The 16,329-nt window shown below is 39.1% G+C and overlaps 1 protein-coding gene across 5 annotated transcripts in view; it reads left to right on the forward strand.

The window, feature by feature from the left end:
• LOC119067041 (chloride channel protein 2) overlaps positions 1–16,329 on the forward strand; it is a 228,147-nt gene that overhangs the window by 104,769 nt on the left and 107,049 nt on the right. The window lies entirely within an intron of this gene.

A 16,329-nucleotide genomic window follows, 5' to 3' on the forward strand; every position in this document is an offset into this window, starting at 1 on the left:
AATGCATCCCACCATTTGTCGACATTTTATTGTCATTTGTTCTATGTGTTGTCCAGGATGAAATCTTTTGTTTGTCAGTACGCCCAAATCGTTGACTTCTTCGACTCTCTCAACAATGTGATGTCCCATCATGTATTCGGCTTCAATGAATGAAGAATCGTGTCGGTAGGCGCTGAATACGTGACATTTTTCGTTGTTGAAGTGAAGACAATTTTCATAATTCCATTTCATCACGTTGTTGATGTCTCGCTGCAATCGTCGTATGTCGATGGGATCGTGTATGATTGCCGCCAGTTTTATATCATCAGCGAACAACAGTGTAATTGCGAATTCCACAACGTCGACTAGATCATTGATGAATACGGTGAACATTAGCGGTCCAAGTGAACTTCCAGGCGGAACACCTGATGGTGATTCAAACAATCTGGATTTAACGTTACCAATCCGCACGTAATTCGTTCTACCAGTCAGGAATTGACACACCCATCTTGCCGTTTTTTCGCCAATCCCGAATCTGGCTAGTTTGATAATGAGCAATTTTATAGCTTGTCGAAAGCTGCTTTGTAATCTCCGAAAAACACGTCCAATTGACTCTACGAAACACATATTTTAAAAACAAATTGTGAATAATACCCGCTAGCAGAATATATGGCGTAGGGTCAGTGTACCAATCACCGAATATCTATGAATAGTCGTATTATAAGAAAACAAAAATTTTAGAATCTTTTTATGTTATTTACTCCGACCACTAGTGTACTCGACTACATTCGAGAACATCGACTATATTCGAAAACATCGCCTATTCGAGATCATCGACTATATTCGATGACATCGACTTTATTTCGAGAACATCAACTATATTCGATGACATCGACTATATTCGATGATGCCGGCTATATTTGAGGACATCGACAATATTCTTGGACATCGATAATATTCGAATACATCGACTATTTGCGAGGACGTCGACTATATTCGAGGACATCCACTTTATTATATGACATCGACTATAATCGAGTATATCGCCTATATTAGAGTATATCTGGAATATATTCAAGTATATCTCGACTATATTAGAGTGTCTCTCGACTATATTAGAGTGTCTCTCGACTATATTAGAGTGTCTCTCGACTATATTCGAGGGCATCGACAATATTCTAGGACATTGACATTATTCGATGCCATCGACAATATTCTAGGACATTGACAATATTCGATGCCATCGACAATATTCTAGGACATTGACAATATTCGATGCCGTCCATAATATTCGATGACATCGACAATATTCGAGGACATCGACATTATTCGAGGACACTGACAATATTCGAGGACATCAACAATATTCGAGGACACCGACAATATTCTAGGACATCGACAATATTCGAGGACATCCACAATATTCTAGGACATCGACAATATTCGAGTATATCTTGACTATATTATAAGATATCTGGACTACATTCGAGTATGTCGAGTATTTCTCGACATTTCTCGAGTATATTGAGTATATCGAGCGAATTCCGATCGACTATAATTGTGACTACTTTGTACTGGAATTCAGTCAATACACATGAGTAGAAAATCCTAAGTGAGAATACGATCATGATTTTGACATAAGTGTCAGCGCCGCAGGCCGTGAAGAATGATGAAAAATAAAAAAGCGGGATCGAGGGGTGGCAGCCCCCGCTGAGGGGGGTCAAGGGGGAGTATCCCCCCTTGCAAGTCAACATAAACTTTGCGGTGGGATATTTTGTCCGGGAGTTATTTTGTCCGGGTTATTTTGTCCGGAGTTATTTTGTCCTAGAGCCGAATCTACATCTCTAATGTTAAATTCGTGTTGGAAATTGATTACATCTAATTGACAAGCCATTCTCTCGTAATGGCCACGTTTATACTGGTACATCGTAACGAACTCCGTCTGTGTTGGAGTAGTCGCAGAAAACTCTACATTAATTTCGTACGGAACGTGACTCGGATCCTGTTACGCTTCTTCGATAATAGAATGGAGGTCATTACTTAGTCTAAATTCATTAGGACTATTTACAAACACCAGATCCAGTACGTTTGATGCTCTATTTCGGATGTTCGATAACTGACATAACGGCAGGCTCATCATCTTTTCCAAGAAATCTAGTGCTTCGACGTGATAATTTGATCGATTTTGAATTACATTCGATTACACTGTTGTGTGCGGTAGAAACACATTCTCGTCGTCGTCATCAGGTGTCCAATTAATGTCATGTATGTTAAAATCTCCAATTACTAGAATTCTATGATTACGGTACCGTTCAATGATGAATTTGATACGTTGATAGTGTTTTAGAGCAATATCCAGATCAAATTTACTCAGGTAACAGACGTAGATGATTATCGACTGCGGTTTTACACGTATTTCAAAAATTCACTCGGTGATTCCTGGTCAATGGATGAATCGAATGAAACGGGTCTACTGTTTAGTGAAGCATGAACCAATATTGCTACACCACCACAACGCCTCTGTGTCTGCACTTTCCTATCACTACGGTAGACAGTGAATGTGTTAGGAAAATAAACGCTACTCGAGTGTTCATTGCCGAATTTCGTTTCAGTGAAGGCCAACACCTTGTAGACGGATTTTCATGCAAATATTACGCTTTTTCGTGATGCTTCTGGCGTTGTCGTAATAGATCGGTAATGATGATGTGCGTTCCGGTTCTTTGATGAAATTAACGGTTGAGGCAGGTTGCGGATGAACATAGTTTAGATTCCTTGCAGATTGACTATCGTTGACTGAGGACGTACTTCGGAAAAATGTTGTGTTGAGCGGCTCACTCGTTGAATTACGACCATTGCATACGTTGTTAAAAAAGGAATTTAGGTTATTTTGTGTAGTGTCTGAGATTGCTCGGCTAGAACATATACTGTTTAAGGTGTTACCTGAGAGGCAATCACTTCTGCCGGTTGTTGTATCTCTGCTATCTCTGCTACTAATTTTGGATTGAGAGAATCCAAATCCATTGTAACGGGCGGTTCCAGTACCTCGTTTCTTGACGTTTCTTGCTTATTGACAGGTTCTGAAAACGCTCTTGATCCAGTTGATGTTTTACGTTCCAAATCAAATTCGCGTATCTGAACGGTTGACGGCCAGTGCATTGGGTCCATTAGTTTACTGAAGTCTGCTGACGAACATTTGATTGAGAAAGATATGAATGAGTACGTCCATAATTCCCTATCTATCTTGACCAATTTGCGAACAGTTATGTCAGGCGACGTGATTCCAATTGAATTTTTGATGTACGTGATGTACGCGATGGACACGTGAAAATAGCTTTTATTTTAGGACGTACGTTGTCCAGCGGCTTACCAAGTACAGTTGTCGAAGTACCATTCATAGCTGGCTTCTTTGCTGCGATTGTTTGTATAGGCTTCGGTGTTCCTCGACTAGCGGAAAATCCATGCTTGGCTGTTTCGGCATACGATTTTTTACTATTCACATTCGGTGTCTGATCGAGCGTCTTCTTAATCAATGAAATGTTTTCGTGGTTGATTTTCATGGATTCTCCAACGGCTACTTTCTGTAGTGATACAGTTTCATTCATTGCATCGACCGACGATTTCAGTCCCTCAATCGTTGACGTTTGAATTTCGACCTTCTGAACCAAAGTTTCGATTACGTTTTGAAGTTGTAGATTCTGTTTAGCGGTGTTTGGCTTTGACGGTGTTGAGTCTTGCGGAACGGTTACGGTTTTCGATAGCGATAGTACGGGATTGAGAGCATCAAGTGTGCTTTGAACCAAGTTGACGGAAGCGTTAGATTGTTTACGTTTTGGCGATGGCATTTCTTTCGGTTCACTTAGACATTGATCGCAGACCATTGTAATGTTTTCGATGATGAAAATACTTTCCATTGACTCAGTGATTCAATAGCACGGCAAATGTATTGGGTTTTTGCAGCAAAAACAAAATCGCAAACGATCCGACGAAATCTTCTTAGGTGGACAGTCTTCCTTCGAACACTTCCGCAGCGGCGGCGCCATTGTCGCAAAAATTGTAGACAGATAATTCCGGTTATTTTTCAAAATTATCAATTATTTCAGCCAAGTTTTACCTGGACGGGTATTTTTCTTTTTCAAGGAAAAAGAAAAAATCCCAAAAAGAAAAAGTTGTCCCAAAACTTCGAATGAATTGCGCCAAGACTGTTCGAAACCAACAACTGTCAATTTCAAAACTGTCAGCACTGCTTGACGCTAATTGACGTGAATTTAGCCGGTGTAATTTTATCAAAACAAATGAATTCCAACGCGAACATAACTACTGTACACACAAATTACTGAAACACTTCAGCACTCAGGAATAGAATGAAGATCACTGATCCGAATGACAACAATTTCAGCACCAAAAACTCAAACCACTACAGAAAAAAATTGAATTCAAAACTCGTAGACAACAAAAACAAACAGTTCTCTTCTTCTTCTTCTACTACTATTGGTTTTTTGGGGTGTTTCTCTGTTAACAGAAACTCTCTAAGTACCATTTTCCCAAGAAACAAAAAAAAAATCATGAAATTCGGTCAAAATTTACTCGAGATATTGTCAAAATACTCCACGTTCACTGTACGGCCGAGTAGCCAGATAAGAGCTCACTCCAAGAGACCTAGCTCACGCTCCGGTGAACATAATTTCATATTTTTTTTCCCTGATTGGTACGGTCAATATCTATCTAATAAAGCTGAAACAGACGAAATATGTTCAAATGTGGCCGACCCTCCAGCAAAAACTGCTTGCCGTCCAGTACGTGGTTCACACCAAGGGCTCTAACTCACGAGTTGGTCATCCGATTTCCATAAACTTTTTTTTGTCGATCGGTATTGTAAATACCTTTTATTTGATGTATCACTTACAATCCCGGGTGAAAAAAAAAGTGGTCTCTGAGACCTATTTTAGACCGGTTCGCTTGTATGGCAGTGCGACTACGTATTTTTGACCTTTGAGACCGAAAATTCATCGAGATTGTTCATCGGAATTCATCCGAGAATGGTGAGACGTCTCATTCGAGAATGGTTTTGAATTTGCGAGACGTCCTGAAACTAAGTGAGTGGTCTCATTTTGGATTTGCTAGACCTGGTGAGACTGACTGAGTGGTCTCGTTTCGGATTTGCTAGACCTGGTGAGACTGACTGAGTGGCCTCGTTTTGGATTTGCTAGACCTGGTGAGACTGACTGAGTGGTCTCGTTTTGGATTTGCTAGACCTGGTGAGACTGACTGAGTGGTCTCGTTTTGGATTTGCTAGACCTGGTGAGACTGACTGAGTGGTCTCGTTTTGGATTTGCTAGACCTGGTGAGACTGACTGAGTGGTCTCGTTTTGGATTTGCTAGACCTGGTGAGACTGACTGAGTGGTCTCGTTTTGGATTTGCTAGACCTGGTGAGACTGACTGAGTGGTCTCGTTTTGGATTTGCTAGACCTGGTGAGACTGACTGAGTGGTCTCATTGCGAATTGCTATTTTAAAGACAGGAAAAAAAAAGAATTTTTTTAGACTGTTTGAGACGTCTCCCATATTCGAGTTTTTTTAGACTGTTTGAAAGGTCTCTCATATTCGAGCTTTTTTAGACTGTTTGAGACGTCTCCCATATTCGAGTTTTTTTAGACTGTTTGAAACGTCTCTCATATTCGAGCTTTTTTTAGACTGTTTGAGACTTCTCTCATATTCGAGTTTTTTTTAGACTGTTTGAGACTTCTCTCATATTCGAGTTTTTTTAGACTGTTTGAGACGTCTCTCATTTTTCGAGTTTTTTGTTCGTATACTTCTTTATTGAGTCAACAGATGGCCACCACTTTTCATTTTTTTTATAATTCGCTATTGTAAATGTAGAGAAGTGTTAGTAAATTTTATGAATTTATGAATTTTATTTTTACCTTTTTTTTTATTTCGTGATGTTTTTTTCGGTCATCCATCCAAGTACTAACCGCGACCAATGATGCTTAACTTTCCAGTGCGGACCGCCAACGACCTTACGCTTGCTGTTAAATCTGACATATGTACTGGTAGTTCTATTTTTGAACCGTTGTTACAAATGCTGAGACTGGATGAAAGGTCTCATTGTAGTTAGGTTTCCAGATCGCTTTAGACTAAGTGCGTAGTCTCATCGCTAATAAATATGGGTGGACAGTGCGAGACCGGTTGAAACGTCTCTTTAGTAGAAAATATTATTTCCGATTTTTGAGACCGGCGGAGACGTCTTTTTAGCAACCGGTCTCACAAGTCCAACAAAAATTATTCTAGCAAAGAAACGTCTCTACCGGTCTCAGAAGTGAAAAAAAATATTTTCTGAAAATGAGACGTCTCAACCGGTCTCACAAGTCCAACAAAAGTTATTCTAGCAAAAAGACGTCTCTACCGGTCTCAGAAGTGAAAAAAAATATTTTCTGAAAATGAGACGTCTCAACCGGTCTCAAACATCCGAAATAATATTTTCTACTAATTTTCTCAACCGGTCTCACAAGTCCAACAAAAAATTTTCTAGTAAAGAGACGTCTCTACTGGTCTCAGAAACGGAAAAAAATATTTTCTGAAAATGAGACATCTCAACCGGTCTCAGAAGTCCAACAAAAAATTTTCTAGTAAAGAGACGTCTCTACTGGTCTCAGAAACGGAAAAAAATATTTTCTGAAAATGAGACGTCTCAACCGGTCTCAGAAGTCCAACAAAAAATTTTCTAGTAAAGAGACGTCTCTACTGGTCTCAGAAACGGAAAAAAATATTTTCTGAAAATGAGACGTCTCAACCGGTCTCAGAAGTCCAACAAAAAATTTTCTAGTAAAGAGACGTCTCTACTGGTCTCAGAAACGGAAAAAAATATTTTCTGAAAATGAGACGTCTCAACCGGTCTCACAAGTCCAACAAAAAATTTTCTAGTAAAGAGACGTCTCTACTGGTCTCAGAAACGGAAAAAAATATTTTCTGAAAATGAGACGTCTCAACCGGTCTCAGAAGTCCAACAAAAATTTTTCTAGTAAGGGGCCATTCATAAAGTGCGCACGCAGTGTGCGGTCATTTTTTGACCCCCTCCCCCCCGATTCGCACGCGATTTTCCATATAAAAAGTTCCAATTTCAGACCCCCCCCTCCCCCCTTAAGTACGTGCGCACTATTTGAATGACCCCTAAAGAGACGTCTCTACCGGTCTCAGAAACGGAAAAAAATATTTTCTGAAAATGAGACGTCTCAACCGGTCTCACAAGTCCAACAAAAATTATTCTAGCAAAGAGACGTCTCTACCGGTCTCAGAAACGGAAAAAAATATTTTCTGAAAATGAGACGTCTCAACCGGTCTCACAAGTCCAACAAAAGTTATTCTAGCAAAAAGACGTCTCTACCGGTCTCAGAAGTGAAAAAAAATATTTTCTGAAAATGAGACGTCTCAACCGGTCTCAAACATCCGAAATAATATTTTCTACTAATTTTCTCAACCGGTCTCACAAGTCCAACAAAAAATTTTCTAGTAAAGAGACGTCTCTACTGGTCTCAGAAACGGAAAAAAATATTTTCTGAAAATGAGACGTCTCAACCGGTCTCACAAGTCCAACAAAAAATTTTCTAGTAAAGAGACGTCTCTACTGGTCTCAGAAACGGAAAAAAATATTTTCTGAAAATGAGACGTCTCAACCGGTCTCAGAAGTCCAACAAAAATTTTTCTAGTAAAGAGACGTCTCTACCGGTCTCAGAAACGGAAAAAAATATTTTCTGAAAATGAGACGTCTCAACCGGTCTCAGAAGTCCAACAAAAAATTTTCTAGTAAAGAGACGTCTCTACTGGTCTCAGAAACGGAAAAAAATATTTTCTGAAAATGAGACGTCTCAACCGGTCTCACAAGTCCAACAAAAAATTTTCTAGTAAAGAGACGTCTCTACTGGTCTCAGAAACGGAAAAAAATATTTTCTGAAAATGAGACGTCTCAACCGGTCTCAGAAGTCCAACAAAAATTTTTCTAGTAAAGAGACGTCTCTACCGGTCTCAGAAACGGAAAAAAATATTTTCTGAAAATGAGACGTCTCAACCGGTCTCACAAGTCCAACAAAAATTATTCTAGCAAAGAGACGTCTCTACCGGTCTCAGAAACGGAAAAAAATATTTTCTGAAAATGAGACGTCTCAACCGGTCTCACAAGTCCAACAAAAGTTATTCTAGCAAAAAGACGTCTCTACCGGTCTCAGAAGTGAAAAAAAATATTTTCTGAAAATGAGACGTCTCAACCGGTCTCAAACATCCGAAATAATATTTTCTACTAATTTTCTCAACCGGTCTCACAAGTCCAACAAAAAATTTTCTAGTAAAGAGACGTCTCTACTGGTCTCAGAAACGGAAAAAAATATTTTCTGAAAATGAGACGTCTCAACCGGTCTCACAAGTCCAACAAAAAATTTTCTAGTAAAGAGACGTCTCTACTGGTCTCAGAAACGGAAAAAAATATTTTCTGAAAATGAGACGTCTCAACCGGTCTCAGAAGTCCAACAAAAATTTTTCTAGTAAAGAGACGTCTCTACCGGTCTCAGAAACGGAAAAAAATATTTTCTGAAAATGAGACGTCTCAACCGGTCTCAGAAGTCCAACAAAAAATTTTCTAGTAAAGAGACGTCTCTACTGGTCTCAGAAACGGAAAAAAATATTTTCTGAAAATGAGACGTCTCAACCGGTCTCACAAGTCCAACAAAAAATTTTCTAGTAAAGAGACGTCTCTACTGGTCTCAGAAACGGAAAAAAATATTTTCTGAAAATGAGACGTCTCAACCGGTCTCAGAAGTCCAACAAAAATTTTTCTAGTAAAGAGACGTCTCTACCGGTCTCAGAAACGGAAAAAAATATTTTCTGAAAATGAGACGTCTCAACCGGTCTCACAAGTCCAACAAAAATTATTCTAGCAAAGAGACGTCTCTACCGGTCTCAGAAACGGAAAAAAATATTTTCTGAAAATGAGACGTCTCAACCGGTCTCACAAGTCCAACAAAAGTTATTCTAGCAAAAAGACGTCTCTACCGGTCTCAGAAGTGAAAAAAAATATTTTCTGAAAATGAGACGTCTCAACCGGTCTCAAACATCCGAAATAATATTTTCTACTAATTTTCTCAACCGGTCTCACAAGTCCAACAAAAAATTTTCTAGTAAAGAGACGTCTCTACTGGTCTCAGAAACGGAAAAAAATATTTTCTGAAAATGAGACGTCTCAACCGGTCTCACAAGTCCAACAAAAAATTTTCTAGTAAAGAGACGTCTCTACTGGTCTCAGAAACGGAAAAAAATATTTTCTGAAAATGAGACGTCTCAACCGGTCTCAGAAGTCCAACAAAAATTTTTCTAGTAAAGAGACGTCTCTACCGGTCTCAGAAACGGAAAAAAATATTTTCTGAAAATGAGACGTCTCAACCGGTCTCACAAGTCCAACAAAAAATTTTCTAGTAAAGAGACGTCTCTACTGGTCTCAGAAACGGAAAAAAATATTTTCTGAAAATGAGACGTCTCAACCGGTCTCAGAAGTCCAACAAAAAATTTTCTAGTAAAGAGACGTCTCTACCGGTCTCAGAAACGGAAAAAAAATATTTTCTGAAAATGAGACGTCTCAACCGGTCTCACAAGTCCAACAAAAAATTTTCTAGTAAAGAGACGTCTCTACCGGTCTCAGAAACGGAAAAAAATATTTTCTGAAAATGAGACGTCTCAACCGGTCTCACAAGTCCAACAAAAATTATTCTAGCAAAGAGACGTCTCTACCGGTCTCAGAAACGGAAAAAAATATTTTCTGAAAATGAGACGTCTCAACCGGTCTCACAAGTCCAACAAAAAATTTTCTAGTAAAGAGACGTCTCTACTGGCCTCAGAAACGGAAAAAAAATATTTTCTGAAAATGAGACGTCTCAACCGGTCTCACAAGTCCAACAAAAAATTTTCTAGTAAAGAGACGTCTCTACTGGTCTCAGAAACGGAAAAAAATATTTTCTGAAAATGAGACGTCTCAACCGGTCTCAGAAGTCCAACAAAAATTTTTCTAGTAAAGAGACGTCTCTACCGGTCTCAGAAACGGAAAAAAATATTTTCTGAAAATGAGACGTCTCAACCGGGCGCACAAGTCCAAGAAAAAACGAAATGAAAACATAACTACAATGAGACCACTTGGCCAGTCTCACAAGTCCAAATAAATATTTTTTCCATCGTGAGACCACTCAGTCAGTCTCCACAATTCAAAAAAATATTTTCTGCCACAGAGACCACTCATTCAGTCTCGCACTGTTCACAAATAAATGTTAGCAAAAAGACTATTCGTTCAGTCTCAAGCGATCTGGAGATATAACTGCTACGAGAACACTCATCCAGTCTCGTACAGATCACGCATAGATGTTAGCAAAGAGACTACTCGTTCCGTCTGAAGCGATCTGAAAACATATATGCAATGAGACCACTCATTCAGCCTCACAAGTTCTGGCAAAGACATTTATCGAAAAGAGACTACTCCTTCAGCCTACAGCATTCTCATTCGTTCATCCAAAATGTATTTAGCACACAAAAAATATTTTGAGACCGAAATGAAAATTCCAGCAATTTTGAGACTGGAGTTAGACCGTTGAGAACACGTATTTTGTGGTCTCATGAGACCGTCATTTTCACCCGGGAAGTGTAATTGTCCGGAGATATCGTCGAAAAACACTTATTGGGCCCCAGCTCCGGAGAAGTCGATCCGAAATCGCCCATCTTCGAACTTAGCCTGTCTTTTGACATTACCAAACGGGAAAAAAAAAGAATTTTCAAAATCGGATGCGTTTTACTCAAGTTAGAGAACGGACAGACAGATGGACGGACGGACATTTTTTTTGCGGATTTGGCATCTATATACAACCACAATAGGTTTCCCCTTACTCAGGCAGTCCAATTCGACGTGTTACAAACGTGTACGTAAACCTATAAGACCTTCGTACGGGTCTAAAAAGTTTGAATACTTAGGGCACTTGTAATTGCGCTATGTTCAATTTTTAAGACGAATATGAATACTTTCATTAAAATTGGACATGCCGCGGTTGGGCTAGAGAGGCAATAATGTCAAGTAGGCAACAGGGTTACGGGCGGATTAGGGTTACTGTTACGGAGACACTAGGGTCACGTACGAAATAGGTTTACCTTTTTTCTCGAAAATTTTTGTTGCAACCAATGGACCTTAGAAATATTTTCTGCGGAGTTGTCGAGAAAATCGTTATTATCAAGAGCTCCAACATCTTCTTCTTCTTCTTTTTCAGCCTGTTTCTATCCACTGCTGGATGTAGGCCTCTCCAACTTCTTTCTATTTCGTACGATCCATTGCCATTTGCTGCCAGTTTGTACCTGCAATATTCTTAATTCCGTTTGTCCATCTCTCTGGTGGTCTACCTATAGCTCGTCTTTTATATGGTCGCCAGTTCATGATCTTTTTGGTCCAACGTTCGTCTGTCCTTCTTGCAATATGTCCCGCCCAGCTCCATTTCAGAGATGCTATTCTTTCCATGACATCAACGACCCTGGTTTGTTGTCGAATCCATTGATTCGTCATTCTGTCTCTGAGTGTTATTCGAAACATACTCCGTTCCATGGCTCTTTGTGTCACTCTCAATTTATCTTCGGATGCTTTCGTTGTTAACGTTTCCGCTCCATAAGTGAGCACTGGAAGGACACAAGTGTCGAAAACTTTGCGTTTCAGACTATTATTCATTTTGCTTTTGAAAATTAATCTGAGTTTTCCGAACGCTGCCCATGCAAGACCAATCCTACGTCTTATTTCTGCAGTTTGGTTATCCAGACCTAATTTCAGTTTATGTCCTAGATATACATAGCTGTCGACTCGTTCAATGACAGTGTCACCAATTTTGATCTCTCTATCGTCCCCGATGTTGGTCATGACTTTTGTTTTCGATAAGTTCATCTTGAGGCCAACTTTGCTTGCCTCTTCACTTAAGCGTTCTCATCACCTGCAAATGGTCGTTTGTGCTGAAACCAGATCTGAAAGCAGCTTGTTCAACAGGTTGGTAGAAGTCGAACTTGTTAGTGTTCCTCTTCGTATAATGATTTTCATAAACAACTTGTAGAGTGTTGACAATAGGCTTATGGGCCGGCAATTTTCCAGCAATGTAATTACCGCATTTTCCCAGGCTACTGGTACTTCTTCCCATTGGAGACATTGATTAAACAAAGCCGTGATTGCCTTTAATAATGAGTCTCCACCCAGTTTAATGGCTTCCACTGGAACACCATCTTCTCCGGGAGACTTTTTGTTTTTCATCTCGGTTACTGCGGCCTTGACTTCATCAACAGTTATGTCGGGCATATCCTCCGATCCCACGTTTCTTATTATTGGTCTATCTTCGGTTTCTTCCGTTGAACTCTGTCTTGCTGAAGAAAACAAATTCTCATAAAATTCTGTTGCAATGTTTAATATCGCATTTCGATCCGTTTGGATCGTTCCTGTTTTGTCTCGTAATTTGAAGATTTCTTTTTTGGCGTTTGTCATTTTTCTCCGTAGGACTTTCATATTGCAGTTAGCTTCAATTTTGTTTTGAGCCAATTGGACATTATATTTTCTTTCATCTGATCTCCTTGCTTTGTTGATACTTTTAGACAAGTTCCGGTATTCCACCGAATCTCGCCCTCTGTTTTTTACCAACTCTGCTCTGCTTGCGATCAGGTCTAATGTTTCTCTGCTGAGTTTTGATTCTTTCCCTTGGACGGATTTGCATTTGGATTTCATGAAACCAATTATTGTATCGACGATTTGGTATTCAATTCGTCCAATGTTTCACATTGATTGTTGACGTTATTCGGCAGTCATTTTCGTAGCAAATTCTTCATTTTGTGTGTAAAGCCATTGTACGTCAATCCTTTCACTTTTTTGAACTAGTTGTGATCTTTGAAATCTGGTATTTAACGTGACTCTTGCACGAACCATTCGGTGATCACTACCGGTTGAAAAATTGTTTAGGACCGTAACGTTCTTAACGGTTGACTTACAGCCAGTTATGATGTAATCGATCTCATTTTTCGTTACACCATCTGCACTAGCCCAAGTCCATTTCCGTTGAGGCTTTCCTGCAAAAAATGAATTCATTGCGTACAAATTGTGTTGCTGTAGGAAGTTGAGTAAAATATTTCCACGCTCATTTCTTTGGTCGTTGCTAAAACTACCAATAGAAACTTCGGAGTCTTCTTCTCGTTTTCCCAGCTTCGCATTGAAATCACCGATTAGATATTGGTAATGTGATGGGTTTTCGTTCAGAGCTTTCTCGACATCTTCATAGAATCTTTATACTTCTTCGTCATCATGGGTGGACGTGGGTGCGTAAACCTGAATTAATTTGACACTGTATCTGTTATTTATCTTCAGGCTTACGTATATCACTCGATCGGATATGCTTTTCGTGTGAGTTATGCGATCCGACCATCGTTTATGTATGAACAATCCGACACCGTGCATCAGCATCTGACTGTCACTTCCTCGATAGAAGAATGTATGCCCTGAATGTAATTTCAGGCATTCCTCTCCAGGTTTTCTCACTTCGCTCACTCATACAACATCCCATTTTATCTTTTCTAGCTCTTCTTCCATTTCTTTGCTCGCCCCCGGTAATCCCCGAGCTCTGACCCGCACATTTCTGCACGTTCCGGGACCACAGTGCCTATCAAAGTGCACAAAGCCCGACGGGGTAGTGTTACTCTTTTTGAACATTCTTTTCCATAAAGCTTTGCCCATTCTTTTGAACCTATCTGAGCAAAAGGTTATTGGCGTCTTATAAAGGACGTCCTTCTAAAGCTTAACCTAGCTCCAACATACGAGATGTAAATAAAGTGGAATCGTGTACGTTTATAAAAAACCTCTAAAAAACTAAAATTGTTGAAATGCTCTGGGTGGCTGGGGAAGCAAGTAGCAGGAAGCTCTAACCTGGAGTTTTGTAGATAACTTCACGTTCTATCCATTGACACCCCACACGACCATACCCACTGTCACAGATAGAAATGGAGTTGATTTTTCACACCCATCAAATTCTGGAAATGGTCGAACTTTGACGTTCTCCAAAAAACATTTTTGGAGCAACTTTATCAAAATTGTATTATTATAGTTTTAATAGATGATTAGATATTTATGCTACAAGAACTGTAAAGGGTGTTTTATGTTCGAGTAATGGTAAGTGGTTCAAGATGAAATCGAGAACCATTTTGCCATTTCGAGAACATGAAACACCCTTACAGTGTTCTTGTAGCATAAAAAAATTTATTGCATTGCGGTCTATATATCGACATTAAACACTGTTTTTCAGAGTATTATACCAAACATTATTTCTCTCAATTATTCCATTGATATGACGTCATTATTATTTATCTAGGTAAATATATCCTACATTAATATGTCGATAAGTTGGTCGTTTCCGCAATACAATAAAAAAAAATATGATACCGGAGAATATTTCACGCGTAATACTCTCTTGTGATAACATTGCTGCATAAAAAAGGAGACATAACAAAGTTGGAAAACTATCGACCCATAAGTCTCTTATCAACACTCTACAAGTTGTTCATGAAAATAGTTACGAAGAGGAACACCAAGAAGCTCGACTTCTACCAACCTGTTGAACAAGCTGCATTTAGATCAGGATTCAGCACAAACGACCACTTACATGTGATGAGAACGCTAATTGAGAAATGCAATGAATACAAGATTGCTGTGGTCTTGATATTCATAGACTTTGAAAAAGCTTTTGATTCAGTGGAAACATGGTCGATATTGGACTCATTAGACGAGTGCATAGTAGACTCAAGATACTCCAACACAATTCGATACGTCTATAAAAACGCTACGTCGTGTATAAAACTTCATAAAAGCACTGAAAAATTCAGAATTGGCAGAGGTGTACGACAGGGTGACACCATATCACCTAAGTTATTCACATCGATTCTGGAGAGTGTTTTTAAGAAATTAGACTGGAGTGAAATGGGTATCAACATAAATGGAGAGTACCTGTGTAATCTCCGTTTCGCAGAATGACATCTCCCTGATGGCAGCTGATCTAGATCAGGCGCAAATTATGTTGCAACAGCTGAATGAGGAGTCAAACAAATCGGCCTCAAGATGAATTTGTCGAAAACGAAAATCATGACAAACATTGACGACGACAGAGACATTAAAATCGGTGATACTGTCATTGAACGAGTCGACAGTTATGTGTACCTAGGTCACAAATTGAAGTTGGGTCTAGACAACCAAACTGCAGAAATAAAACGTAGAATTGGTCTTGCATGGGCAGCGTTCGGAAAACTCAGGCTAATTTTCAAAAGCAAAATGAACAATAGTCTGAAACGTAGAGTGTTCGATACGTGTGTCCTTCCTGTGCTCACATATGGAGCGGAAACGTTAACGTTAACAAAAGCTTCCGAAAATAAATTAAGAGTGGCACAAAGAGCTATGGAACAAAGTATGCTTGGAATTACGCTCAGAGATAGAATGACACACACACTCCTCGAATAATAGCGGCAGAGTCAAATTGTCGCAAAAATTTGCATGCGACATTTTGTCGTTTTGGAACCACAACAAACAGTGACATTTTGGAAAAATCTTGCAAAATCATAAACATTGAATTGTTGTCGACTTATTTTGTTTGTTTTCTTAATTTTTAAATTTTGAACGTGTTTTTTGTGGCCGTCCAGTCAAATTCTTTGTGTAATATTGCATGTAAAATTTTCTATAAAAAATTAATGGATCTGAGTCTGGGTATACAAGACTTTACATAATTTTCAACATAGTCATATAGGACGCAACTCTAGATTCTAGCAATATTTCACAATACCTTACTGTGCAAGCAACTAGTAACTAGTTGCCTTGAAAAACATTTATTTGTGAACTCAAAGTTGAATAATTCGTCGATTCATTTGGAAGTGTGCAGGTTTGTAGTGCTTAGAAAGACGCTGTGATCAAGGTCGAACGGTCCTTGAATGAAAGCTGTACGTCGAAAATCAGCACATGGTTTTCGTCTTCAGAATCTCTTGGACAGCAACAACCAAAAAAAATTGCCGATTGATAGTTAAGAGTAGTCTACTGGAAGTCCAAAGATATTAAGGAAGCCGTTTTTGTTGCTGTCCAAGATGGTGACAAGAAATTTGACTACGTCGCAGAACTTCTAAAGGCTCTTTTCCCGCCACAAAGCCACTAAAAAACGAAATATCTAACAGATCTCGTTGCTACTGGTCTCATCTTTCTAATGATATCAAAGATACGTAGGTAGAGACCCGACGAATGCATTTTTAATTAGTACACAGATATTAGTATACACAGTACGGCAAAATT

This window comes from Bradysia coprophila, assembly GCF_014529535.1.
Source record: "Bradysia coprophila strain Holo2 chromosome X unlocalized genomic scaffold, BU_Bcop_v1 contig_117, whole genome shotgun sequence".
Taxonomy (NCBI): Eukaryota; Metazoa; Arthropoda; class Insecta; order Diptera; family Sciaridae; genus Bradysia; species Bradysia coprophila.